Genomic DNA, 27,148 nt, shown 5'->3' on the forward strand with positions numbered 1-27,148 from the left:
CACACGAAAAAAGAAAGGAAAACCCCAGCAATCGTTGGCGAAATTTACATAAAATCCAAATAAATAACCAATAAAAAGCAGAGCCTACCACAAAACCAAAAAAAAAAGTGTGAGCTAAGTGGAGGGAATATTTATTTATATTTTATTTTTATTTTTTTTGTGTGCTGCAGATGACTCCATCATCAGAAAAAATATAGATACAGAAAGAGACAGAAACTATGAAGCAGAAATATACGAAATATAAAATCTATTGTTGGTACACTTTTCAATATTTTCGGAGCAATTTTCCCAATCAAAAATATATCACATATCGATGGGGTATACATCGTATAGATATTCCATATATATGTTTGTATTTCTCTGTATTCTGTATTCCATTTGGCCATTGTTTACACTTGGAATGCAAATTAGTTTTGTGCCACACAGAAATGGCGTAGATTCCATTCGATTCCGATCCGCAAATACAGAGAGTACAGAAAACACAGCCAAAAGATACATGTGCGCGCATGCAGATACATTTGCAATACGATGCATAAGTGTGGATTTATTTTATGGAGCACTCGACTTAAAATCAAATCAAAATCAAAATCACAATCGTCGCAGCGCTGGAATTTTCTTCGCCAAGCGCCGAGCGAACGATGACGCAGAAATACTCGTAAATTTATGAGTGAATATTTCCACTACGAATACGAATACGAATACGAATATATGCTCTATATTCTATAGACACATCCCATCCACGATGAGTGCTGTGTGCTGCGTGGGGCATAGTTGTATGCAAATTTCACAGGGAAGAAGGTTCGCTGAAGGGTATATCGATTTGAAGAAAGGAAAGTCCACCCCAGATCTACCTTGTAAAAAACTTCCTTTAAATGTCGGTAAAACATTTGCTTCTTCTATTGCCTACAGGGTATCTGTGAATCGATTAATCATCAATTCCAATCACCATTTATTGCGCGTTATAAATGTTTAATTGAATCACATTTGGGTTTGTGGAATTTCAAACCAAAATTTAATTGAAATCGAGGGCTAGAAAATCGAAAGAAATAAACGACAAAAGAGAGGGAGGAAGGGGCGCTGGAGGAGGCGATGGAAGAGGGGAACAAAGTGAGGGAGACTGTAAAGAGGAGTGGCTGTGGCTGTGGGGGTGGGGGTGGGGGTGGGGGGTGGAGTCCGCAAAACAGGTGTTAAATTACAGTCCCCGAAACCAAAAAATAAACCAGAACCCACTCTCTTCGATCTATTTCTGGACTTTCTGTGCGATTTTCAAGACTCGTCTTTCAAAGCGCACTCCGAAATAAAATCCGCTCCATTAATTGCACAATCCTGCCCATGCCCATGCCCTGCCCTGCCCTGCCCCATGGGGCACTCGTAAAAATCAATAAATTGCTATCATTATCCCATGGGATTTGGAATGCAAGTCATGTGGAAAACTGATTTGATTAAGGGAATAAAAAATGCATTTTTGCAACAAAAAATCTCTTGGGAGAGAAAAAAACTAATTTCAAGGAGTTTTCTAATATTTGAATAAAATTTCTATAGGAATTTATAAGTTTAAAAACTGAATTTTTGGTAAATTCAAGAAATTTCTTCAGGGATATATAAAGAAATTAAGCTAAGAATCCCAAAGATTTCAGAAAAAATACTAAATAAAATACTAAATTCCCAATTTATGTACCAACGCCTTGTCGTATGCCCACCTTATCCCTTTTCACACTAAACCAATGTTTTTCGGGGCCACAGAACCTGATCTGCTGCACACCGCACTTTCTGCATTTGAGAACTTCTTTTCACACAGAACCCACAAAAAAGGGGAACGAATACTCCGTATAAACCGGCTCTCAATTCGTCCAACAGCTGCAAAAAATCTCATTCCTCCCAAAAAAAACACACAAAAATGCCGAAAAATATCACAAAAAACAAAAACAAGAGAGAGAGGAGGCTGCTGCAAAAACGAGTCGCCGTCTAATATAATTTCTATAGAGGTTCGTCCGCTGGAGGAAGACGAAGACGAAGAGGAGGAGGAGGAGGAGCTGCAGCGTCCGCCGCCGCGTCTCCCATTGTCTCGGGGATTGAGATTTCGGTGTGTGGCGGACGGCGGTGCTTCTTCCGAGGGGCATTATTATTTTCGACTGTCAGATTTGAATACACAACGGGCCCCAGAACAGACATCGTCGCAGCGGCAGCGGCAGCAGCAGCAGAAGACATAAATCTTGTTTTGATTTATTTAATTTTATTCCCCCGATGCGATGCGAAAGAGGTCCTGCTGCTGCCGCCGCTGTTGCAGTCCAAAAAGCTCGGCTGGCATAGTTTTCAATTAAAAAGGGGAGGAGGGAGGCTTACACTCCTTCGGGAAGATGCAGGAATCTCCTTGGAGGTGTTGCAAATGTTTGTTTTCTCTTAGAAGAAACAACAACAACCACATGTGAGTAGTGGCAACGAGAACGCGCGCTTTTTTTTTTGGGGTACGTTTCGTCGGTTGTTTTTTCGTTGATGACCTTGAAAAAGCTTTATCTAAAAATCGAGTGCAATCAACTTTATAAAACGCACACACACACAGCCGCAGATACGCAGAGCTGCCCCACACACGCACACACTCGAGCAATGGGATTCCGAATCGAGCCCAAAGCGTACGAGCGTTAGGTAAAGTCTTGGAGCTGCTCCACCTCCTCCTCCACCTCCTCCTGCTCCCCCCTGATGGCTCTCTTCTTTTCTGTTGGGTTCTGGCTCTGGCGCTGGCGCTGGAGAGGTTTCTGCTGCTGCTTTTGCTGTTTGATGTGTTGTTTGTTGTATTGGTTAGACCCGCACACACACACACGCCTAATAATTATTCTAGATTCTCAAATTCTCAAGCAAAAACTGATACGAGAGCCTGTGTGTGTGCGTGTGTGTGTGTGAAAAGGTGGTCGCTCGCTCTGACGTTCGTTCGACTTTTGGTCGGTCATTCGCCACCGCTCTGCTCTTGTTGTTTCTCTTGCTGTTGTTGTTGCTGTTCTTCTCCTCCTGCTGCTGCTTTATGGGCATCTTTCGGTTTCGATTTCGGTTTCTTTCAGTCTTTCTGGTAATAATAGAGTTTAGTTGGGGCCTTTTTTTGGTCGTCTGTTGGGTTTTAAGCAACAGGTAAGTGGAATAGAAAAGAGAGAGAGAAGTCCCAAACGATTTCGCAAGATATCAAATGCAGTTAAAACTAGAACTTGATTTGCCGGGGGGTTTTCGATATGGCAGGCCGAAAGTGTGCCGAAAGGCCCATTGGTTGCGAAATAATTGCTGGAAAGTTCCGACGGGGTCAAAGTGGTGCAGAAAAGAACACAACAATATTCGGAGTTGATTCCGAAAAAATAAAACTGTTTAAAAACCTGCCTAAACACTTAATCACTGATCGTAAATGATCAAAACTAAATTAAAACGTTCTGGAATAGTTTCGGAATTGACTCCGAAAAGATAAATTGATCACGATGTTGCCAAATGATTTATCAAACGTCTAAAAATGATAAAACAAGGCCAGGAAATTTTTCGGAGTTGACTCCGAAAAGTCCGAAAGTTATAGTGAGATAGGTATACAAATTTGAGTTTATCTACAAATGAAAACCTATGTTTTAAGTGCTAAGACCTCCTCAATTAACTTTCAACGTTGACTCCGAATATGTAATAGCTAGAGTAATGGGTTAAAACCGGTTAGATTTCAGATTAACAGCAAAACGCCATAATCTTGAAGTGTATTTACATTGGACAATCCATTCGGAGTCCGCTCTGCCCCGTACCGCACTGCACCGAGAGCCGTCTGACTCATGGGCGCCCTAATCAGACAGACCCTTCCCTGTAGTTTTTTTTATAGATATAGTCACGCCCCTCCCTCCAGGCCCCACCCACTCGCCCTGGCAGCACGCGCGTTCTGACCATTTCAATCACTCCGAAATCAACTAATACTCGTAAAAAAAGCAAACCAGAAAAATACTTTGACAAAGCAAATATTTGGCAAATATAATGGGCATTCCTCTGCCGCTTTTTCGCTGTGTTGTTTCTTTGGAAGGGGGAGGTGTTGGGGTTGGGGTTGGGGCTGAGAATGGGATGCCTGCATTAGCTCACGCTCAAAGCGTTTTCGGAGTGAATGCCTACCAGAAATCGTTGGTGTTGCCTTTTGCTTTTGTTTTTGTTTTACGAGAACGAACCTATGACATCAACATTATTTCGGCCAAAAAGCCAGCTGAAAATTATTTATTTCGTATATTTAAATTTCAGCAGAGACAGAGAGCCACCAAGAGAGAGAGAGAGGGAGAGCAATGTGCAAGTGCGGAGTGGCCTTTTTGGGGCGGGGGGAGGGGAGGGGTGTATGTGGGTACCTCCAAAAGCCGAGTTTGTCTCGAGTTTTTCCCTATAGAAGGCAGCAGCTCTGTCGCTTGGCCTTAAACGACTTTGATTACTTAATTCGCCAGAAAACCAGATGAGCTAATCATTTGGCTTAGCCTTAGCCCCTATCCACAGAGAGCCACAGTCGGAGCCACAGTCAGAGCCACTGCCAGAGACTTTCGGACTTGCCACAACTTTGACTTGGAGATTTTTAATTAAGATAATTATAGTTTGAGGCCTGAAGTACCGCCAGATCTGTCTCTCTCCCTCTCTCTCTCTGTCTCTCTTTTCCCAGAGATTCTTTTTGAGCCAAAACATTTGTTTCTTTTGGTTTTTTGTGTCCAAAATGTCAGTCATTTCAAATATTTGTGGGTCGCCAGCGGATGGACTGATGGATGGATGGCTGAATGGCTGGGGATCCTCGAGCAAGGGAAACAGTTCTTATTTTTTTTTGCTTATAGATAAACACAGACGTCAATTAGTTAATATGCTTTTAAAAAAGAGAGACACCAGCAGCAGCAGATCTATATAGTATTTTGTCAATGACACACACAGACGCCACAGACGACAGACGCCAGGGGGAGATGGGAGATGCGACACGAGAGGGTGGTACAGTAGGGCTCAAAAAGCGCTTGCATTCCCATTTGTTGTTATATTTGTTGCTCTTTTTTATTGGCTATTATACAACAAATACACGAGGCAGCGGCAAAGACAAAAAAAGACAAGAAGGAAATGCAAGCCGAAGGCAGAAATACCCTTCTTATGGGTTCTTATACGATTGTATCTTTCTATCTCCACACCGCAATACCCTCTCTGCCTTTTTGAGGGTATGCTACCAATGAGTATCAAATCAAATCAAATCAAATTCGTTTGAAGAAACACTCACAAACACACAATCGCTGGGGGGGAACCCACACACACATGCAAATTAAACAATAGCGGTAGCGGATTGTGTTTTTAAAAAGTTTTTATTTTACTTCGAACTTCACTGATATAGATTTAAGTAGAGGGTCACAAAGGAATTCCGGGCAAGGGATTGCGCGATCTTAATATTGAGCTAGACTTTGCGGTGTCGCTGCTGGATCAAGACTGCTTTGAACTTTCTGATCTTTGCATCGTTGATCCCTTTCGGGAATCGTTTTTCTATAAACATTTCAATTGATTTCGCCATCCCGAGTATTAGATTTCGTCATCCAAAGAGAGAACTGTAAAAGGCCTAAAGTGCAGGATCTGCAGAAAGCCGGGAGTGAGATTGTTTATGAGAAGCCGGGTGTGGGCAAACATTGGTTTTCCATTTAGGCGAGTGTCAAAGAATGGGATTGCGGCGGGGGCGCTTGAGATTGTACATCTTAGAAATCAATTAGGCGGAGGCCCAAGATTGAAATTGTTTTCGTTTTGGAAAACCAAAGATTGTTTACAACTCGTATAAGAGCTCAATGGAATTGGGTACGTTAACTCCCCCCATTCTTAAATGTTTCGTCCCGATACATTTTGAAGTTCTGATAGAGCTCTAATTTCTTCTGACAGTATTTGAATGTTGCTTTCCACTATTTCTTCTGACGGTATTCTTATTGATTTAATAAGTACAAATTTGGTTAATTTATAGCAGAAGTAAAATAACATTAACAATATCAAAATGATTAAAAATAATGTTGTTAATGGTAAGGCCGTATTACCTAATGTTATAAGGGGATTTAAAATATTAACATTATCAAAAGAAAATTGCTTATCATTTGATTGTATATAATCAACTAATTCAAAATCGCTATATCTATGATGCGATATATATTTTAGAATTTTACCCTTATCATTTATGTGGCTTATATTATTTATTACAATTGTGTTGTTGAATATAAGGAGATACGATCCTAACAAAGTAGTATTGTCTACGATATTTTTGCCTGAAACTAATATGGCACCATCCTGAATGATGTCTATTTCTTTGTTTTTTTTCCCTTTTTTTAGTGCAGTTGGCTTTAAAGCCATTAAGTAAATTGGTGAAACAGGTACTCTTTAAATTTATTTGTGCGTAATTGTTAAAAGTTTCACTTTTAAAATTATTCATTAAATAGTATTTCTCCTTACATTCACAAACTTTTTCACTTATAACTAACATTCCATCATTTTGTGAGATGGCTCTTGCATGGTAAAACTTGCAAATATCTTTAATTTGAGGATATTTTATGTAAATGATTATTAAATCTGCATTTCGAATTATTTTAACCGTTGCAATGTCCAACAGATCAGACAGTTCAACATTATGTTTTTCATGCTTATAAATGTCCTCTATTTCGTTTTTATTTAAAATTTTTGTATTGAAAATGTTTACTTTTAAGAGGGTTATGGTATCAACTAAATTTAGTAGGTCAAAAGTTATTAATTTTAAACGATGCTTTCTCAGTATCGTTTCTTCATTGAAGATGACATTCTTTAATGAATTTGATAGCAATTCAATTTCTTTGAAAAATTTGGAATTTATTACAAATTGTTTATTATTATTTTCAGTTAATTCATTTACTTTATTTTGTATTTTCAAAAAGTCGTCATGATCAGGGCTGCCTGCTATCCATTTCCAAATGGTACCTAATTCATTTATTCCCCTTTCTTTCCGTTTTGGAACTAATTCTGAAATCATTAATTTTAATAGACTTAAGTCCATTGATATTTCCCACTCATCGTCTGAATTAATTGATTTGTTGACATATTTGGATTCTTTATCAATTATCTCTCTATAAAAACTCAAATTAGTAATATGGAAAAGTTCAGCGTATGTTTCATAAGTGTAAACGTCTCTGTCGTCTTTGAGCAATAGATAGTCACTATGCGTATAGTCAATTACTTCCGCAGTCGTCAATATAACAAAAGTCAGTATTAGTATATTCGCATACATTTTCTGGAAAAAATATTTAATATTTGATGTTATCTTTATGTATAATTCTGTTTCTATTGTTGATTATAATTTTATTCGGTCGATTTTCCTTAACTACCTGCTTTTTGTATCGGGATTGAAGTTTATTTCTTTCCCCGAATTTCTTTTCATAGACTACTTCTCCTATTTTATAATCTTTTTCTCTTCTATCTTTGTTATGTATCTTAAGCATTTTGGTCTGAGCTTCCTTAAGTAATATTGGATTATGTTTGTGTTCTATTTTGTTATACAATATGTCATATGGCATTTGATTGGTCGTTGAATGTATCGTCAGGTTATATTTCAGTGCCGCCCTTATTATTATTTCTGAATAATCTGTTAGATTTAGTTCATCCTTGATGCACCGCGCTATTTCTGTTAGTGTGGAATGTACCCTTTCTACCTGACCATTTGAGGTGCTGTGTCTGGGATCAGCATAATAAATAGTTAAGTTACTTCTTTGTATGAATGATCTAAATTGTGCTGAAGTAAAGCTTGGTTCGTTGTCAGTCATTAATGATGTTGCTAACGGAAAGTGTTGTAAAATTTCCATTACCTTATTTTCAATGTTTAATTTACTTTGAATTTCCTTGACCACCAAGTATTTGGAATAAGAATCTATACAAGTTATGAATGTTAGGTTTTGGGCATAGTATATGTCTAAGTGTAATTGATCTCCTTCTTTTGCTGGAATGGGAGCTTCCCCAATTGGAATTTTTACAGGGTGTCTCCGATATTTGTTTTTGTTACAGATCTCACAATTTTTTATATATTCTTTTAATTTTTTGTGCAGGTTTGGCCAATAATACAGCTTAGTTATTTGTTTGTAATTTTCGTCTAGTCCTCTATGGGCTCTGCAATGTGTTTCTTCTATAATTATAGCTTTATCTTCTGAATTTACTACATCTTGGAGGAACTTTCTTGTGAAGAGAAATTTATTTATGAAGTTTTCCTTTAGCTTATTTTGGATAAGGTATAAATCTTCTAAAGTGCAGTGTATTCCTGTGGTTAAGTGAGGCTGAATAAATTCTTTTAAAATGATTAGCAGATTGTCAACCGTATCAAATTCAATAATATGTCGGGTATTTTCATAAACTCTTACTAACTCATGAACTGTGAATCTCCCTTGCGCTAATAGTAGCTGCTGTTTAAATTGGTTTAGAGGCTTGCTAGTCTCTTGAATGACGTTTTCGAAACTACTCTCTGCTGAATGCTGAGTATTTATGTCTGATTCTGATTCTGTCTGGTCGACATCACTATCTGTCATATGATTTATTTTAATCCGAGATAACGCGTCCGCTACTACGTTAGTTGAGCCTGGCTTATAAATGATTTTTGGTGTGAAACTTTCTATGAAGTAATACCAACGTTTCATTTCAACATTTGGATTTTTTTGCGACATTGCAAAGGACAAAGGTTGGTGATCTGTATGTATTTCAATTCCACTCACTCCGTATAAATAATTTCGCAAATTTTTTAATGCCCATACAATAGCTAATAATTCTTTTTTATTAGTAGCATATAATTGCTCGGTTTTACTTAAAGTTTTAGAAATAAATGTTATGGGATTCCCATCTTGCGACAAAACTGCACCTATTGCTATGTCCGATGCATCTGTGGTTAATGTGAATTTTTTATTGTAATCTGGTTGTACTAATTCAATATGTGCTATTAAACTGTCCTTTAAATTATTAAATGCTCCAATTGCTGGTTCATCCAGCTGTATTAATGCTTTCTTGGATGCCCTTCGTGAAACTTTCCCATTTACTCCGCTCAGATATTTTGTTAAAGGTTTGGCAATTGTGGCATAATTTCGGACAAATTTTCTGTAATACCCTGTTAGTCCTAAGAAGCTACGTAGCTCTCTGATATTTTTAGGAATTGGATAGTTTTGTATTGTGGAGATTTTGTCTGGATCTGTTTTAATGATATTTTGGGAAACAATGTATCCCAGAAATTTGGTTTCCAATTGAAAGAATTTAGACTTTTCAAGTGAAATTTTCATGTTAGCGTTTTGCAATATCTGAATTATATGAATTAGATCTTTATAATGTTGTTCTATAGTTTTTGAAAATATTATTATATCGTCCATATAAACGTGACAAGTTTTCCCAACTTGTTCTCTAAGTATATCGTCCATTGCCCTTTGGAAAATTCTGGGAGCGTTCGTCAATCCCATAGGCATTCTTAGAAATTCATATTTGCCGTTATTTATGGAAAAAGATGTTTTTTCAATATCTGATTCCCTCATTAAAATCTGATAGAAACCTGACTCTAAGTCAATGGCCGAGAAATATTTCGCTTTACCTAAATTGGCAAGGATTACTGAAGGATCTTGCATAGGGTATCTATCCGGTATAGTGTTTTCATTAAGTTTCTTAAAGTCTATTACTAATCTATGCTTAGGAGTTCCGTCCTCATTTACTCCCTTCTTTGGTACTACTATTACCGGTGAATTATATGGGCTTTTACTAGGTCTGATTATACCTTCATCTAACATTTTACTTATTTCGTTATTAACGAAATCGTTAACCGAATAAGCGTATGGATACTGCTTGCCATATACCGGTCTATCGTGTTCAGTGTTAATCTCTCCTTTTATATCCGTTCTGAACGGTAACTGTAAATTTATATTGGCATGGTCTTCTTCGATGATAGATACCATTTTCTCTCTGAGATTTTCTAAATTGTCCTCTTTGTAGGTTATTGTGTTATACAATTTCATTTTTTTCAATTCAGAATTTGCATAATTTTGAATGTCGGATATTTCTACGACGGCGCGTTCAGGATTTTTGCATCCCAAACTTTTAAATTGTTTATTGTCGGATAATTCAACGACGGCGTGTTCAGGATTCTTTAATCCCAAACTATTCGAACTTTTAGTGTCGGATAATTCAACGACGGCGTGCTCAGGATATTTTAATCCCAAACTATTAAAACTTTGGATGTCGGATAATTCAACGACGGCGGGCTCAGGATATTTGAATCCCAAACTATTGACGGATAATTCTTCGTCGGCGTGCTCAGGATTTTTTGATCCCAAGCTATATAAACTTCCTTCTACCTTTACTGAATCGCTTTTCATTTCTTTTTCTTCTTCAAAATATTTTTTTATTATATATTCCTTCAACGGAAGGATGGTTTTTCCTTCTATAAAGGTTAATTTGTTTAAAGAAAGGACCTCGTCATATATTAGTTTCTCCTCATTGTCTTTATAACTTAAAGTCCCCTTTCCTGTATCAATAACCGCTCCGATTTTCTTTAATAGGTTAAATCCTATTAGTAAATCTGCCTCCATTCCATCTATTTCATAAAACACTTGCTTTGTGTTGAAAATTGTTATATTATGGAAATATTTAATTATTGAAAACCCATTCACTGTAGCAACTTTCTTATAGATTGGTAATTCATTTTTATTGTCGTAAATTCCTTTTTTTATATAACAGGAAGTTGCTCCCGTATCTATCAAAACTTTTAATTCTCTGTTTATTTTTTTGTCTACTCTTTTTAGGTAGGGCAGACCTACTTCGGGGGCTGATCTAAAAAATGATCCTCCTCAATGTTATTTATCCTCATTGCTTTATTAGCCGGTTGTTCCGACATTTCGTTTAGTTTTCGTTTCTGCGCTGGATTGTCGTTAGACTGATTATTCGGGACTACGTTTGCCCTAAAATGCTGGGCTTGGCTATAATTGTTATTATTTCTCCTAAAATAACCGTTAGTATTCTCCCGATAATTTCTATTGTTATTATTTCCCCTGAATTGATTGCTGTTCTGTCGGTTCCGGATTTGTATAGATTCGTCTACCTCCATTGGTTCTGGGGCCTGATTTTGTTGTCTATTACCCAAGAAATAGGGTTGTCCCCAAGACATGTTATTCCTCTGCAAATCCCTTTTTTGGTCGAATGGTGAACTGTTAGTCCTAGGTTGTCGTTGGTTGAATCTTAAGGTATTAAAATTATTATTCCCTGAATTTCTGGGACCGCTGAATTGGTAGGCAAATTGGGCCCGAATGTTATTAGATTGCAATTCCTGTACCTTTGCTAAGGCATTCGGTAAATCTGGGGGATTCAATGAAAATAGGATTTCAGCAATGCCGCCGTTTAGGCCAGTGACAAAAATGCGTAAGGCATTGTCTCTAATTTTTTTATTTGATTCCTTGGTGATCTCACTGTCCTTTCCGTGAGTCATTATTGTCTTATTTATTAACAAGGTCATTTTCTTGTTAACCTCGTTATAGAAATCTATAATTGAAAGGTTCCCTTGTCGGAGAACGCTTAATTCCTGTTCTATTATGTAAATAGGTCTCTTGTCACTGTAAACAAAGTCAAGCCGTGAAAGTATGGCATCAAAATTTAGAACTGTCCCGTGGTTGGTCAGTGCGTCATGTGCTGGTCCTGTTATTTTGTTTCTCAAAATTGTTAATGCAATATAATATTGCTTACTTCCTTTCTTATATAACTTCACTGCAGTTTCTGCAGCTTCCCTCCATCCTACATATTGGTTTAATCCACCATTAAAAATTGGTAGGGATTCTATTACCTTCAATGTGGTGTCGTCTCTTATTGTCTCGTCTATTGTTTCTGCCTGATAATCCGATACCTGATCGGATTTAGTTTCTATTTGTTGTTTTAAATTTACAATTTGCTCTTGTACTTGTGAAATTTGAAGTGCTATCAATTGTTTGACCAGATCTGCTGTGAGATCGGTCCTTGCTTGAGAGTTAATCATTTTTAGTTTTTCAAAATCTAAAGTTAGCTGATCCACTTTTAATTTTTCTTATATGTTAGTTTTTATAATCTTATATATCCTAATTGAACTTATATATTTATTAATACAACTCTTGCTCACGAAATATCCGGTAGGGGTCGTCCTTCTTAGTTTGGCAGATCTTCGAACGGGTCTTCCTTCTTAAATTTCTTTGCTCAGCTGGGTCTTCTGGGGGTCTTCCTTCTTTGGCTTCGCTGATCGTTTCACTTTCTTTGTATTTTGGTTTTGTCGGTTTTGTTGGTTTTGTTTTTTTAAAAACTTTGGGTTTCTTTGGTTTTTTTTGTATTTACGAATTGCCTTGATTAGCTTTTTGTTTTATTTGTATTTTGCGTTGTATTTGTATTTGTATTTGTATTTGTATTTGTATTTGTATTTGTATTTGTTTTTGCACACCCTAAGCTCCGGTTTGTTTCCTTTTTATCTCACTTTTTTTTATCTATATCACACAGTCACTCCGCGTTTTTAATTTTGAAGGATTTATTCCATTAATTAATTGTCCTTCGGGTTTCGGCACGACGCAACACTTTTATCATTCGGTGCTTTTTAGACAACGTCGCCCCACGTTGGGCGCCAATTAAACAATAGCGGTAGCGGATTGTGTTTTTAAAAAGTTTTTATTTTACTTCGAACTTCACTGATATAGATTTAAGTAGAGGGTCACAAAGGAATTCCGGGCAAGGGATTGCGCGATCTTAATATTGAGCTAGACTTTGCGGTGTCGCTGCTGGATCAAGACTGCTTTGAACTTTCTGATCTTTGCATCGTTGATCCCTTTCGGGAATCGTTTTTCTATAAACATTTCAATTGATTTCGCCATCCCGAGTATTAGATTTCGTCATCCAAAGAGAGAACTGTAAAAGGCCTAAAGTGCAGGATCTGCAGAAAGCCGGGAGTGAGATTGTTTATGAGAAGCCGGGTGTGGGCAAACATTGGTTTTCCATTTAGGCGAGTGTCAAAGAATGGGATTGCGGCGGGGGCGCTTGAGATTGTACATCTTAGAAATCAATTAGGCGGAGGCCCAAGATTGAAATTGTTTTCGTTTTGGAAAACCAAAGATTGTTTACAACTCGTATAAGAGCTCAATGGAATTGGGTACGTTAACTTGCACATATGGGGCATGGGGGCATACATAATATTCAAAAAGAAATCGCACCCAAAAAACCAAATTGGCATAAACTACGCCGAAAATAAATTGAAATCTAAAAATGAAATTCAAAGAGCAGCAGCAGCAGCAAACACAAAACACGAAACGAATCAAAACACACATAAAAAACAAATGCAAAAGCCAAAAACCAAAAGCAAAACAAAACACAGAAATATGTGAGAGAACCCCCGCACTGCCCCCGCAATCGCACTTCCCTGTGAAACTACAAAATCTCTTGCGGAGCGGAGAGAGGGAGAGAGAGAGAGAGGGAGAGAGAACGAGCGAGAATTGAATTAAAACAAACACAAAATGCAGCAGTAGGAAGCAAAAGGGTGTGAAAAAGTGACACAGCGGAGGGGCGAGAGGGGAAAGAGAGTAGGTGTCAAAGTACGGGTACGGGTTCAGCGGATAGTGTGTGGAAGATCCCCAGAGAATGATGCAGTAAATGTCTCTGTGCTTAGAGACCTTAAAGATCTCCAAAATGGTAAAACATATTCATTTTCCAGTGCATTGCAAAGAGAATTTCAAAGATATGGTAGTAGATCTCTTGCGAGTCATATACATGAGTTCTCCACCAGAAAAATCCATTAAAATATTCTTGGAAAAACCCTTTTTCTTGACTTTTTCATAGCTGCATCTTTAGACCCCCTTTACATCCAGAAATCTAGGATCTTTATTGCATTTTTTTCCTACACAAATCTCCCTCAAAAAAATATAAAATATCCCCCAAAATACGATGCTGTATATTACCATCAATCGATGGACTTTAAACCATCTGTAAGGTGTGCCGTGCCTCTTGATTCCCAAGAATTTAGAGATGCTTACGAACAATTTTTTAACTACTAGTTAAAATGCCAGTTAAAAAGAGACAGAGAGAGCGAGGGAGAGAGACACAGTTAGCGCTGGACTTCAAAAAGAAATTAAAATTATAGCAAAACTTGGAGCTGGAGCTGGAGCTCTACAGACGGACAAAAGACACACAAAAAAAAAATAAATAAAAATAAAAAACGATACAAAATGAGGCAGAGAGCAACTGAAAACCTGAAACCAGTTTTCACCTGGAAATTGGTCTGATATTTTTACGTACGTAGGCCAGTAATTGAAGTTAACGTAATTATAAACGTAGTGCAGCGGCAGCCACATAAAAAACGAAGAACACGACGATAAAAAAACAAAAATGTCTTATAATACGAGTCCGAGTCCGTGTCCGTGTCCGAGCGAGCGAGTGAGCGATTTCAATGGAAGCAAAAGAATGGATGGATACGCGCCTAATTTCCCCAATTAACATGGAAAAACTTCAAAGGGACACAACGAAATTCATTTACGCTTCAGAAACGTAAGTCCGAAAACGAGTCCCCCCTTCAAGAGAGGGAGTTTTCCCTGCGATTGCGGGTCCGAGTCCGAGTCCGAGTGGAGACATCATCGTTCAAGGTTCCTCCTGAGGGGACATTGACGCGCTTAAGGTCAAGCGAGAAACTCGAAAGCTGCCACAAACGATATCATCATTCCAGCAACAACAACAAGCGACAGCAACAACGACAACGAAATGTTCTCTTTTTATGGCCATAATGCAATCGTCCCGTGTTTTATTTTATAGATTCTCCCATGCAAGAACGAAACATGAAATACGCATGGTAAAAGTTGTAAAAGATAGTGCATGGGGCATGCCCGGACCCCCCTCCAACCCCCCTGCTGTTTTGGGGTAAAGAACCTGATATTCGCGGGAAAACAAACATCAATTTGGGAAAAGACTTTGCACATTATCAGACATGATCAGGGGCTCGGAACTTCACACGGAATACTTGTAGAATTCATTCCTTTAGAGGAATACATCAACTAAATAGAATTTAAACAGCGCCCAGGTGTCTAAGGGTCTTAAAAGTTAATCGGAGTTGGTTTCAGGAGTTCATCTTGAAGATTTTTCAACAATCAAATCAGATTTCAGACGCAATAAACCACTGTTCGAAGCTACCTTAACATTTTGAAAGGATCGAGAGGGTCCTTAAAGAATTTAGGAGTTCATTCCGAAGTCTGTTCTGTGCCAATTTCTTGTATTTCCAAAGAAAATCCATCAAATTAAATGGATTTCTTTTACTTCTCTACTCTCCGCCTCTCTTCTCCAAAATTTGATCACCATAATCTTGGAAATTTAATACAACTTTTAAAACCTGCCAAAACTCCAATCCAAAAACATTTCGGAGTCATGTTAATGCTTCTCGGATCCACAAAAGATGAATAAATCATTCGAAATCTCTTGAGTTTCTCTTTTCAATCGTTTTTCGTAGACATTTTGCATAAATGGAGGCCCCGAAAGAAAGAAAAAAACCCTCGCCTATCCACCCAAAAATCTACAGTTTACTTAGTGGCTCTTCCTCTCTCCCTACCTCTCTCTCTCGCTCTCTCTCTCTCTGTCTCTGCTAGAGCTCTCTCCCCCTGGAAGTCTCTTATCAGTCCGTTTGTCAGTGTTTTTTCAAAACAAAGTCCATTTCCATTCCGATTCCCATTGTTGGTCACTTTCGTGTCGTGTGTTTCGCGACTCTACTGTACAGTAGAGACATCATTTAAAATGCCATTATCTAATCGTTGCTTTATGGCCCTCTGAGAGAGTGTATCTGTGTGTGTGTTGGGTGTTCGGTGTGTTTGTGTGCGTTTTAGGAGGGGGGCATTTATTTTTCTGCCTTGGCGATAAGCCTAAGTGTAGCATTTTGTTAGTTTCCTCTACACCCTATGAATAGAGGGTACTATGGACATTATTATGAACAGAAGCTACCCATCTTTAAGGGGAAAACCTCTAGATAATTCCCTCAAAACTCTAGCAATGGTAAAGACAATCAATCATTAAGGGTATCCCCAACTTCGATTTCTGCCAAGTCTATATTTTGTATGTTTAAATTTTTATTAAATTATGGAAGAGAAAGAAACTATAAAATGTGGCAATATTTGAGGTGTTCTTTATTTTAGTCGTAACTTTTTCTTTTTTGTTTTGTACAGAGTAAAACTGGTTTAACCTGTCCGAAAAAAAAAAAAACACATACAAAAATTGCTGACGGCCAAGTTAATAGCGAACAAAACAACAAAAAGAAACCTAGCAAACAATAAACTAATTAAATCAAGCGTTCAAAAATACGTCGCAAAATCATCAAGAGAACACCGCTAGTCGTGTATTTGTTGGTGGTCTTCTTTCTTGTAAAAATAGCTGATATTTGAGCGGAGATTTCATTGAGAATCTAAATAAAAAGTGTTCTCAAAATAAATACGTTTCAATATCATATGCAAAGATCGCAGGAAAACGAAAATATAACAATAACACACTCGACACACTGGACACGCTCGTGTGACAAATGTATCTGTGAGATACGCGCAAGAAAGAAACCTTTCGTTGGATCGCCAGACACAGACGCAGACGTAGCCGTAGTCGGAGAACCTCAGGCCCCGAGACTGTTTTACGATACTCTCGTATTCTCGTATTTGTTTTTGTATTAGCAAAAGAATTCTAACTGAAACTCAACGAAACGAAGCTACGGAGCGACGAACGGAACGACTCGACTCGACTCTCGACTTCTACTCACGTTTTCTTATGTAATAGAGGCCGATCCGCCCCGTCCCGTGCCGTCCCGTCCCGCCTATGACGATGGCCTGGCCTGCACTTCTATTGAATACGAATACGATTCGTCGTCCGTTGATAAGCCTCTTGCCAAAGCAAATTGATTATGACAAAAAGTTGGGAAATGGTTAGATTCTAAGGGAAACGTTGCCGCAACAGACATTGAAGGAGAATTGCAGCCGTTGCTGAATTTATCAAGAAATTACACAAGATCTGTATATCTGTATATCATTTACACGTGTAATTGTTATTAGCCTGAACATTGTGTAAATGTTGTCTGATGTTGTCCGATCTTAAGATCAGTTCTAAGGGATAGATTCCCTTCATTTTCCAGTAAATATATCACCCCATTTAATAGATATTCCATCCCCAAACGTATTTTCCTTATTTTTCTATATTTTCTTTACCTTTTTAGAGTAATTATTTAGATCCAAAGAACAGTAATAATCCCATAGATTATAAATCTATGAATAAATGCGTTAATCCTTTAAATTTTATTTAGTTTTAGGCTGCATTTTATACAAGATTGAATTGATTTTTGCACATTTATTTGCACTATTTTTTGCGGATTATTTATCAGGCGTTTTCCAACACTTTTTTTCAGGCAACTGGTGGCCTTTTAACAACTGTAATTTTTTTATATTTTGTATACAACTCGCAAAAGTGAAACCGTTGTGTGTATAAATATATTATTTCTTGATTTTTTTCTGGTTTTTTAAATATATTTTTTCAATGATTTTTGCAAGGCTATATTTTATTTATGGTTTTTTATTTGTATTTATTTTTTATTTGCACAAAATATGGGGTATATATATATATACGGTATATAGATCATTATCTTGCGGGGGAAATTATATAGTATTTTATCTGAGAAACTGTGGGTGTAAAAAAACTATTAATATTTTGTTGTATTTATTTCGAATATTTCCATAAATTAAAATTCACATTTGAGCGGAACGGCATGGAAACGAAACAAAATATAAATAACGAACGAATGACGAACGAACGGAGGAAACAGACGACAGCGAAACTGGCGATTACGAAACCCGAACGCGACAAAAGAGAGCGCCGCCAAAAGAGAGGCAGCAAAGAGAGTGGAGCGCCACTGGAACGTTGGGGCGGTGGAACGTCCGCCACACAAGAAATTCCGCAACAAAATCGAAGAAAATAGTACTCTAGATTTTTGGAATAAACTCAAATCAAAAACTCAAATAAATATCTACGAATTTGGAGGAAGTTTGTTTAATTATTCATAATTTCTAGTTATTTCAAAGATACTTCTCAAAAGTATCTGCTCTTCAAAGGAAACAACACGCACTCACACACACACACAAACACACACGCGCACTTTGCTTTGCTTTTCTTTTTTTTGTGGGCTGCGCCAACTTTTTTCCTTTGCTACGAAACGCACTTTCAAGATACTTTTGTATCTTTTAGTCGACTTTTAGTTATTATTCAGAAAAGATAAATAATGTTGGAGACAGAGTGAGAGTGGGAGAGAGAGAGCGCGACGCGGGGGCCAACACCGCACGGCACAAGACACGTCGACAATGGAGCACTCTTCTCCGCGGCCCAGCGATTTATAAACACATTTCAGAAATATTGCATTTTACAATTCGATTGCACTCTTAGCTTGTACCGTAGATTTATCTTTTTCTTAGAATCAACAATACCCGCATTGCCGCCGAACCGAAATCGAGATCCAAAGAAATATACGTTATCCAAAGATTGTACTTGGGGTTTTGTTCGACGACGGACGAGGCAACGCAACGCAGCAACCGCTCGATTCAGAAGTTGAAAAAAGTTTGGGGCCACAGTAGCCGTACAATCCAACGCGACGCAAAAATGAGCAGCGCTCTCTCCGGCTCTGGCTTTGTTTCGTTTCTCTTCGTTTCGCTCAACATCACATGAGTCTGTAACTTCGTCGGTTGTTTCTGTGCAAACGAAGCAACGCTCTCATGTTAAAGCAACAGAAAACTGTTAACTAGAGTAGGAAACTCTGTTAAGTTCGAATTAGAGGACGCAGAGGAATGTTAACAGCAGCTGTGTGACGTAGTACTTTACAGTGGAGCTCTCTCTTCTGGCTTTCGGCTCTCTTTGCCACTGCTATCATATATATTCTATATCTTTACTCCAGCGCCTTGATGGCCTCCAATCAGAGCGGGATGACTAGATGGTTGGCGCTTTTGAAGAGAGAGACTGATGGAACTGCCGGCATTTTCGCTTGGTCTCCAGCACTCACTGTTTTTGTTGTGTCTTTGCAGAAATTTAATGGCGGCTTCTTGAAAAACAAAAACACGCAAAGTCCATGGAACAAGGCGGGTAAAAACAACCAAGAAAGGTTGAAAAATCCCAATCAGGAAGTGGGAAAAACTGCGGAAATTGCATTTCAATTGATGAAAGCTTCTCAGAAGATGTTGAATATTTAAATAGGTGGAAAACTTCAGAAACTAGAAATCCTAAGAAACTGAGTAAAAATATTCAAAATGTTGGAAAACATGACAAAGATTCTATTAAATGGAATTAAATTATACAAAATTGATGAAATCTCCCGAAATCGCTTAAAATATCTAAAAAAATGTCCGCCATAAAAAATAAAAACAACATCAAAACACAACGAACACACAACAAAAACAAAATTGCGATGACGAAACACATGTTGTGTTTTCGACTCGAAACCTAAGAGAGAGCGAGAGAGAGAGAGAGAGAGAGAGTCCCGAAGAGAGCTACGAAGAGAATGAGAGTGCTGGCACTCTCTTTTGTTGCCTTGTAGTCGTCGAACCGCACGCAAAACAAAATTAAGCACAAAAATAAACAGCAAAAAGACACAGAAGAAACACAAAAAAGCGATGGAAAAGCTCTCTTGGAACGTCGTCGTCTACGTCTACGTCGCCTTCAATTTCAATAGCAGCACCAGCCAGAGCACTAGAGAGCACCACACACACACACACACACACTTGCATACAATATAGCCACCTCTGACGCTACAGATTGTATATATATATATAGGTATCTACTGTATATATGTATTTGCAGCTATTTAGCTACTTTTTATGGCAATTTGTGTTGAGTTGTGATGCGGTTTTTGTTTTTAGAATATAATGCATTTTATAGCCGAAAAACTTGACGAAATGGGATTTCAAGTGGCTTCTCGTCGGAGAGAATTCTCGCCTCAAAAGTAGTTCTATCCGTAAGATAAATCAAAGTTATAGCCTGTCATGAGAGGAGGTACAGTGCAAGCCATTAAATATGGGATTTTGTATAATTTTGTGGCGTGGAAAATGGTCTGAAAATAGGAGATCGGTTCTTATGGAGAAGGTGTATGTTTTATCAATGAAAAATGCGAATTCCATGTAAAATAATATCTTAAATATATATATAATATATAAAATACCTTTAAAACTACGTTTGACCTAGGATATCATCTGTAAGAGAAGATGAAAATAGTTATTAAATTTAGAAATTATATTTGAGGGGAATTCCATAATCTGTAATTATAGATATTTTTTAAAATTTTAAATCCCTTTCAATCTTTGAAAAATAAGAACCTTCTAGACCACGAAATAGAGCTCGAATTTCGAAAAAAAAAACATTCCCCACCGAATGACATCATTCTTGAGTTCTCAATTAGCCCTTCTTCGAGCTCTATTATTCCATCGTCTTTCTTCGGTTTCTTTCTTCCCCCCCCATCCCCCTATACATAAATATGCCTTTATTCCCTTTTGGGCATTTGGCAAGGCAAAAGCCCACAGAATCTTTTCCGGAAAACCATCTAATCTTTTGCCGTTAACTCTTTGTCAACACTTGGGATTTTCTATTCTTTTTCTTTCTTTCTTATGAGTTTTTCCAGGCCTTAATTGTGCATGACAATTGTACATTTTGTTGGCTGTTTGGCTGTTGTGGGGCCCTCCTAATGTGGTTGATAATTTTATGCACATAATTGCCCATCCACTGAAACAGCAACAAAAACAAAAACAAAAAACAACATTTGCCAAACTACTGCCAGCCGCCACATCAAGTGGCAAAGAGGCAACCACCGAGTGGCAGTGACGACGGCAAGAGCCAGGGCAGAGCCATCGTGCCACTTTAATTGCTGACGGTTTGAAAACTTTATTTTTTCTGCCATTTTCTGTTGATTTTCCACCATCATTTTTTCGGTGTATTTTTTTGTTAATGTTGCAAACAATTAAATAGACAGAAAAATGACAGATACTGCCCCGCCCCTCACCGCAGATGATAGTTTTCCTCGTATCTAGCTCCAAGCTTACCTTTTACCTTTGGCCAAATCAGCCAATAAAATGGCCAAGAAATATACGACAATTATAAGCAAAAGACCGCAACGAAGCCCATGAAATACGAGAGTATTAGAGCCCAGGCGGCCGGCCATAAAGCAAACTCTAAAAATAAAAATCAAAAACCAGTAGTTGGAAACGTGACGCCATCAATTTCTGTGTCTTGTCTGTGCAGACGATCCCCGCCCCTCTCGGGCTCCAGCCCAGGTCCCATAGACCCTCAAAATCAAAGTTGGGGAACCCAAAAAAGAGCAAGCGTTTGGCCAAACTTCGAGCAAAACTGATTGCTTTTCTATTTTTTGTTGGTTGTTTGCTGTTTTGCCAGGGCCTTTGCCTTGAATTTGTTTGCGGAAAACATTGAATGAAGTTTAAAAATAAATAAATAAATTCAAGTGTATAATTTACTAAGCGAAACGGTCTGTGCTTTGCAGTAGATGCAATTTTTGTGAATCATATCTTATTGGTCGTGTTTTTGAACGAAAATTAATCTGTGGCAGAAATCTAAGACGTCTATTTTAAGTTGTAGTATTTTTTCTGTTTTTTTTTAAGTATATATATTTGGTATTTTTAGTATTTACTATTTATTTGTGTTTTTAGATTTTAATTCTTTTACGTTTAATTTTTTTAAAATATGCTACTAATTTTATTCTTTGTTATTTTCAATATTTTATAGTATTAACTATTTAAACAAGTTTTTAGATTTCTAGACATTTTTATAAATATTATTGTTTGGTATTTTTAGTATTTTCTAGGAAAATTACTATTTTTAGGAATTTGAGGAATTTTTGTTATTTTTATATTTTTTTTATTTTGTGTATTTTTATTTGGTATTTTCTAGTATTTACCATTTATACATGATTTTACATTTGAATACTTTTACTTTCAATTATCCCAAAAAAGTATTTAATAATTTTAAACCTTTTTTCGCTCTCGATTATCGGGTATTTCGTGTATTGTTGGCGACACGCGTTTGAAATTTGTGCTAACAGAACTTTCCATTTGGCATTTCATAAATATTGACTTTCTTTCTATTTGCTTTGACCCCTCCCTCCCTCCATGGCCCGCTCACACCTGGCTTTGTTTCTATTACCGTTTTTTCCATACGTTTTTTTTCTGTTAATATTTTGTTCGTGCTGTTTGTTCTATAATATATGTATGTACATTTATTATTGTTCATATATCGCACGCGGTGTATGTGGTGTATGCATTTCTTTTTGTATTCGTATTTGCCGTGTTCGCCGTTTTTCTGGGTTTTCTCTGTGTCTGCTCTCTCGGGGTTCGAGCTTTATATTTAACACATTTTCTGATATAGTATTTCGTATTTCTTTTGTCTTATTTGGATTCTATTTAATGCTGATGTCCACAGTTTCGACAGGTGTTGCAACCGTGAAATATAGTACACACATAAGATATGTAGAAAAAGTACTCTCTCGACTTCCCCTACTCTTTTGCACTCTGAATAAGTTATGCGATTTGTTGCTAGTTCTTTTCTCTGCAAAAAACAATCTCGAAAAATGAAAGGGTCTTTTGGGTAGCTGGAAGTTCAAGGAGATTTTCTGAAGTGTTCTTTAATTAGAGTTAAGGAAGAAATTTCCACTGCCACTGCAACAACAACACCTCTGTGCCTGTACACAAGCGGCGACACGTGCTTTACATGTAAAATTGACAAGGCGACGGGGCGGAAGAGGGGGTGGAGGCGCGAAGAGAGTGCAAAGTGCGGGAGAGAGAGCGAGCGAGAGCCATGAGGCTATGTGTGAAAATGCAATATGAAGAGCCACAGCCGGGGGGGCCAGAGGGAGATGGGCAAGGCAACAGAGTGTGAGAGAGAGAGAGAGCTACAGCTACTCTCGGTACTGCTACCTCGCAAACCGTGAAGCGACGGGGTGTATTGTTTTGGTGGGTTAAAATGTAACAATACGAAGTTTCCTTCTTTAAGGAGGCTTTAAGGCTTTAATTTATAGATATTTTGTGTATGAAATGGCCATGCAATTTAAACCGTATTTTAAGGCACATATTTTCGTGTTTATTTTTTCATAGTGGCATTACACCCAATATAAAAAACATTTAAAGGGCATCCCCAATGTCGTAATGGATAATTTCGCCTTCGTACTTGTTGTGTCTGCATTTATGGAATTTTTTATGAATGATGCAGCAGCAGCAGAGGCAGCGCAGCAGCAGAGGCAGCAGCAGCAGCGACAGAGAAGCTACAACAATTTGGCGTTGATGAAGTGCTGAAAGGCAGAACTGCAGTGGCTGTTGTTGTTGCGTCGTCAAGTCCTTCTTCGCAAGGTGTATTACATGTAAGGTAAGGCAGTAGGCACCCCAGACCAATCCCTACCCAACGGCCACACCTTCCCATTAAATATACCCTTCTACGTCCTACGTACCTCACCTTCTCACACCTCTCTCTCTTTCTCTCTTGCTCTCGCTCTCTGCGCATTTGTTTATGAATTAATAAAATTTTAATTATGTTGCACAAATAATTGCTCACTTGTGCAGAAAAGCATATGGGAGGCGCAAGGAGGACGGAGGACGGAGCATGGTAACCAGGCAAATAATAAGAAAAACAAATGGGGAAAATGGAATATGGTAAACAAAACGATAACGGTAAATAGGAAATGCCCATAAAACCAGGTCCACAAAGTGCATTTTCATGAATAATTGATGCGAAATGTGTGGAGTGGAATGGAACGGAATGGAATGTGCTACCTGCATGGATAATTGGCATCTATTTTTTTAGGTTTTAATTTTTGTATATGCATATTTATGGAATTGAATTAAAAGTTTTTCTGGGGCTTTGGCGCATTAAAAAATTACTACATTTAAAGGCTTAAAGCATAAAAAATAAAGAAAAGATCCACATTTTTCCAATCCAAAATAATCCCAAAAGGCGCCTTAACTTCACCAAACAAATTTGGCCACACAAAATGTGGAAGAACCTTCAACTCTGAAAAAACAAAAAAACTGTCAAATGCAAAACCATGAAAATTCTGCGAACCGAAGGCATCAGGTGACTGACTGACGGAATGACTTCTCCCAAAAACACCCAAACACACACCAAGCCACATTATCCATCCATCCAACCATCCATCCATCCATATACTCGTACTCGTACAAGTAGATACTTTTTCAAACCAATTTTTCTAAATGTTCTCACACAAAAAAGCCGTCCGCAAAATTATGTACAATGTCTTCAAATTACACGAGTCTTATCATTTATTAAAATTCAGGGGAATTTATTAAGTGAGAGAGCGAGAGAGAGAGAGAGAGAGCGCCTCCCGGTGGGGCGATGGGACAAAAGTCCCCCATAATATAATGTACATATTTAAATATATCGAATTTCCTCGAGTAAATATACAAACGAAAGCAAAAGCTAAACAGGAGGAAGGGCGGAGAGGAAAGAGGAACCAAACCATATAAGAAACTATTTTGTACCTAATGCCGTCGTGCCGAGAGGTTAAAGACATGCCACAAAAAACACACACAAAAAGCAAAAACCATAACAACGGACAAAGACACGAAAAAAAGGAAGGCTTCCTTTTCAGGGGGGGGGGACGAAGTACTAGATGCCCTGATGCCAATGTTCCACAGGGCAGCATTTGTGGAATGGAACATTGATGCGCTGTATAAATTTCCCATAGGTGAAGGGACACGTTTTACGGCTGAAAATAACACAGGAAACCATACTTTTGATGAGTTTTAGTTTAAATATATTAATAAATACATCTGTTCAATGGTTGGTTCCTATGAAAGCTATAGTTTGTAGTGCTCTGGTCACAAGGGTTCCAATTTGCTGGAAGTGGGTTTACAAACCCTTCATCAAAATCACCACACCCGCTCTATCGGTGAGAGTATCAAGGGTATTCCTGGTAAAGCTCGAATCCTGTTTACTTCCTTTTTTGAGCTCAAAAGCTACCTAAGCAACGCCGCAACAGAACAGCAGACAGCAGAAGACAGAGCCACTAAATCTTCTATAGGCACAAGTTTTAGGAGATTCTTTTTTTGGGCAGCAGCAGCATCTCATGGATGGATGTGGGTATGTATCTGTGTATCTGTGCATCTGTGCATCTGTGTGTGATGTTATGTATATCTTTTTTTCATATATCGTCTTGGTCGCTGATTTATTATTTACTTTATAAAAAATGTTCTCCTCCAAATCAAGTTTTGGGCGGGAGGATTGAGATATAGGGATGAGCGCAGCAGGAGAAGCGGGGTATCAAAATTTTGCTTAATTTGTGTCTGCCCCAAGGAGTGCCGGTGGAGGGGGCACCACAGCTTCTATCCATTAGACGGGAGGGCAGGGGAGGAGAAGCCGCTTCGACCGCTTCACGGAAATCTTGTTAAATTTCGCTTGATTGAATTTGCCTTGCATTTTGCGTCCCGAGCGGCGTTTCTTTCTTCAAATCTTCCTTCTTTCACATTTTTTATTCATTTTTATTTGTATATATCTTATATGCTTTAAATATTCTTGTATTTTGTCAATTTTTGACCACACACGACACGAAATTGATCGAAAAGAGTGAAATGTTTCTCATGTAACATGGAAATTGAAATGGAAATTATTTTTTGTATCAATTTTTCTATATACTGAACTCCTTTTTTTTTCTTTGTGTACAACTTCCTCTCAATGTCCCTCTCTCTTTCTATTTATTTACCTCTTTAACCACAGAATTTATGGCAAGGAAATGAAATGCAGACAAGAAAAGGAAGTTGTCTGAAGGAAATCGAATTTGAGATTCCCTAACACGGGATTTCCAGCTTTGGAAGCAAGGAATGGAACATGTGCAAGCTTGGAAGGTGGGAATAGAATAGGGATTCAACTAAAATTCATTTGAAACGTATTTGAATACTGAAAGCTTCGGGGAATCATATTTCTAATCCACTATTACCTCTCTTATCCGCCTCTCAAGTGGTATTCCTCAAGATACTGCCGTTTAGCCCACATTTCGAGAAGAGAAGCAAAAGCAAAAGCGTGTTAGCAGTTCTCAGAGGAAGCTGTGGCAGCAAAAGATGCTTGTTGCAGCAGGGCAGTAGCAGTGGCAATGGCAGTTGCTACCTGGGTGGAGTTCCATTGAAACCACTGGCGGTAATGGTAACGGGAGGAAAAACCGCAGAAAATTGCTATACATCTGCGAAGGAAAAGCCAGTGTTAAAGCATAAGCCATCGTGTAGATGAAAACTGGCTTTTTCCACACAATGAGATTTATTTATCGTGATTGTGCGCTTAATTGAAAATTGTTTGCGACTCAACAGAGAGAGAGAAGGAGGGCGAGAGAGAGGGAGAGCGCAACAGGAGGCAACGAGACGACTCCTGGCTTCCGTTCTGCGGGGCCATATATCACCGTGAACCCATCTTGGGTCTCCATCCTGACTAACGGTATTCCTAACACACATCTATTGACATACATTTTAGGGACCGACTGTACTTGGCTCGTCTCCTCCTCGTCTTTGGCCCCCAAAAACAATTTGTCAACGACATGAGGCAATGATATAGCAGGAAAATACCAAGAAAAACTGTAGCCACTGTTCCGAGGGTAAATGAAAATGTCAGCAGCATCGGGCTTCAACAACGGCAACAACATCCCAATAGTTAAGTGGATACCGAGAGAGAGAGAGAGAGGGCGCCTCCTCGTGGCAGGAATGGAATCCATCAACCGCCCATGGAGTCATCGCATTGGCATCCAACTGGCAGCAGGCGAAACCAACGAAACCTTTTCAATCACATTATCCGACGGAATGCGACCCCAACAGAGCTGCTGGATATTATGGTATGGTATATGGCCTCTAACTAGCCTCGAGGGGGGGTCGTACTTAGCAGCTCTTTTCAAATAAAGGAGAACTCTTTTTCGCTAGGAGAAACATGTTGGCGAGTGCATGTTTCATTGGCCAATTTAAAAGGGAAAACACAGCCGAATTTAAAGTATAAATCTCAGAAAAGAAGAAAGAATATGTTAATATTAAGCTGAGGATCATATGGTGGAATGTATCCGTTCACTTAGGGAACATTTTAGCACCGAATCAACATCACTCGCTGCAATTGACGAATGTGGAACAGTGGAAGCTAGTGGAACAGGGATATAAGG

General features: G+C 38.2%; 1 protein-coding gene across 1 annotated transcript in view; it reads right to left on the reverse strand.

Annotated features, from left to right (window-relative positions):
* Positions 1-27,148, reverse strand: part of LOC6593855 — a 96,617-nt gene that overhangs the window by 66,996 nt on the left and 2,473 nt on the right. Inside the window, exon 2 of the mRNA XM_026987154.1 lies at positions 20,168-20,198. The gene's annotated coding sequence lies outside the window, so the exon portion shown is untranslated. The remainder of the gene's footprint in view (positions 1-20,167; positions 20,199-27,148) is intronic.

This window comes from Drosophila persimilis, unplaced genomic scaffold (assembly GCF_003286085.1).
Source record: "Drosophila persimilis strain 14011-0111.01,24,50 unplaced genomic scaffold, DperRS2 tig00000124-arrow-pilon, whole genome shotgun sequence".
In the NCBI taxonomy this organism is placed as follows: domain Eukaryota; kingdom Metazoa; phylum Arthropoda; class Insecta; order Diptera; family Drosophilidae; genus Drosophila; species Drosophila persimilis.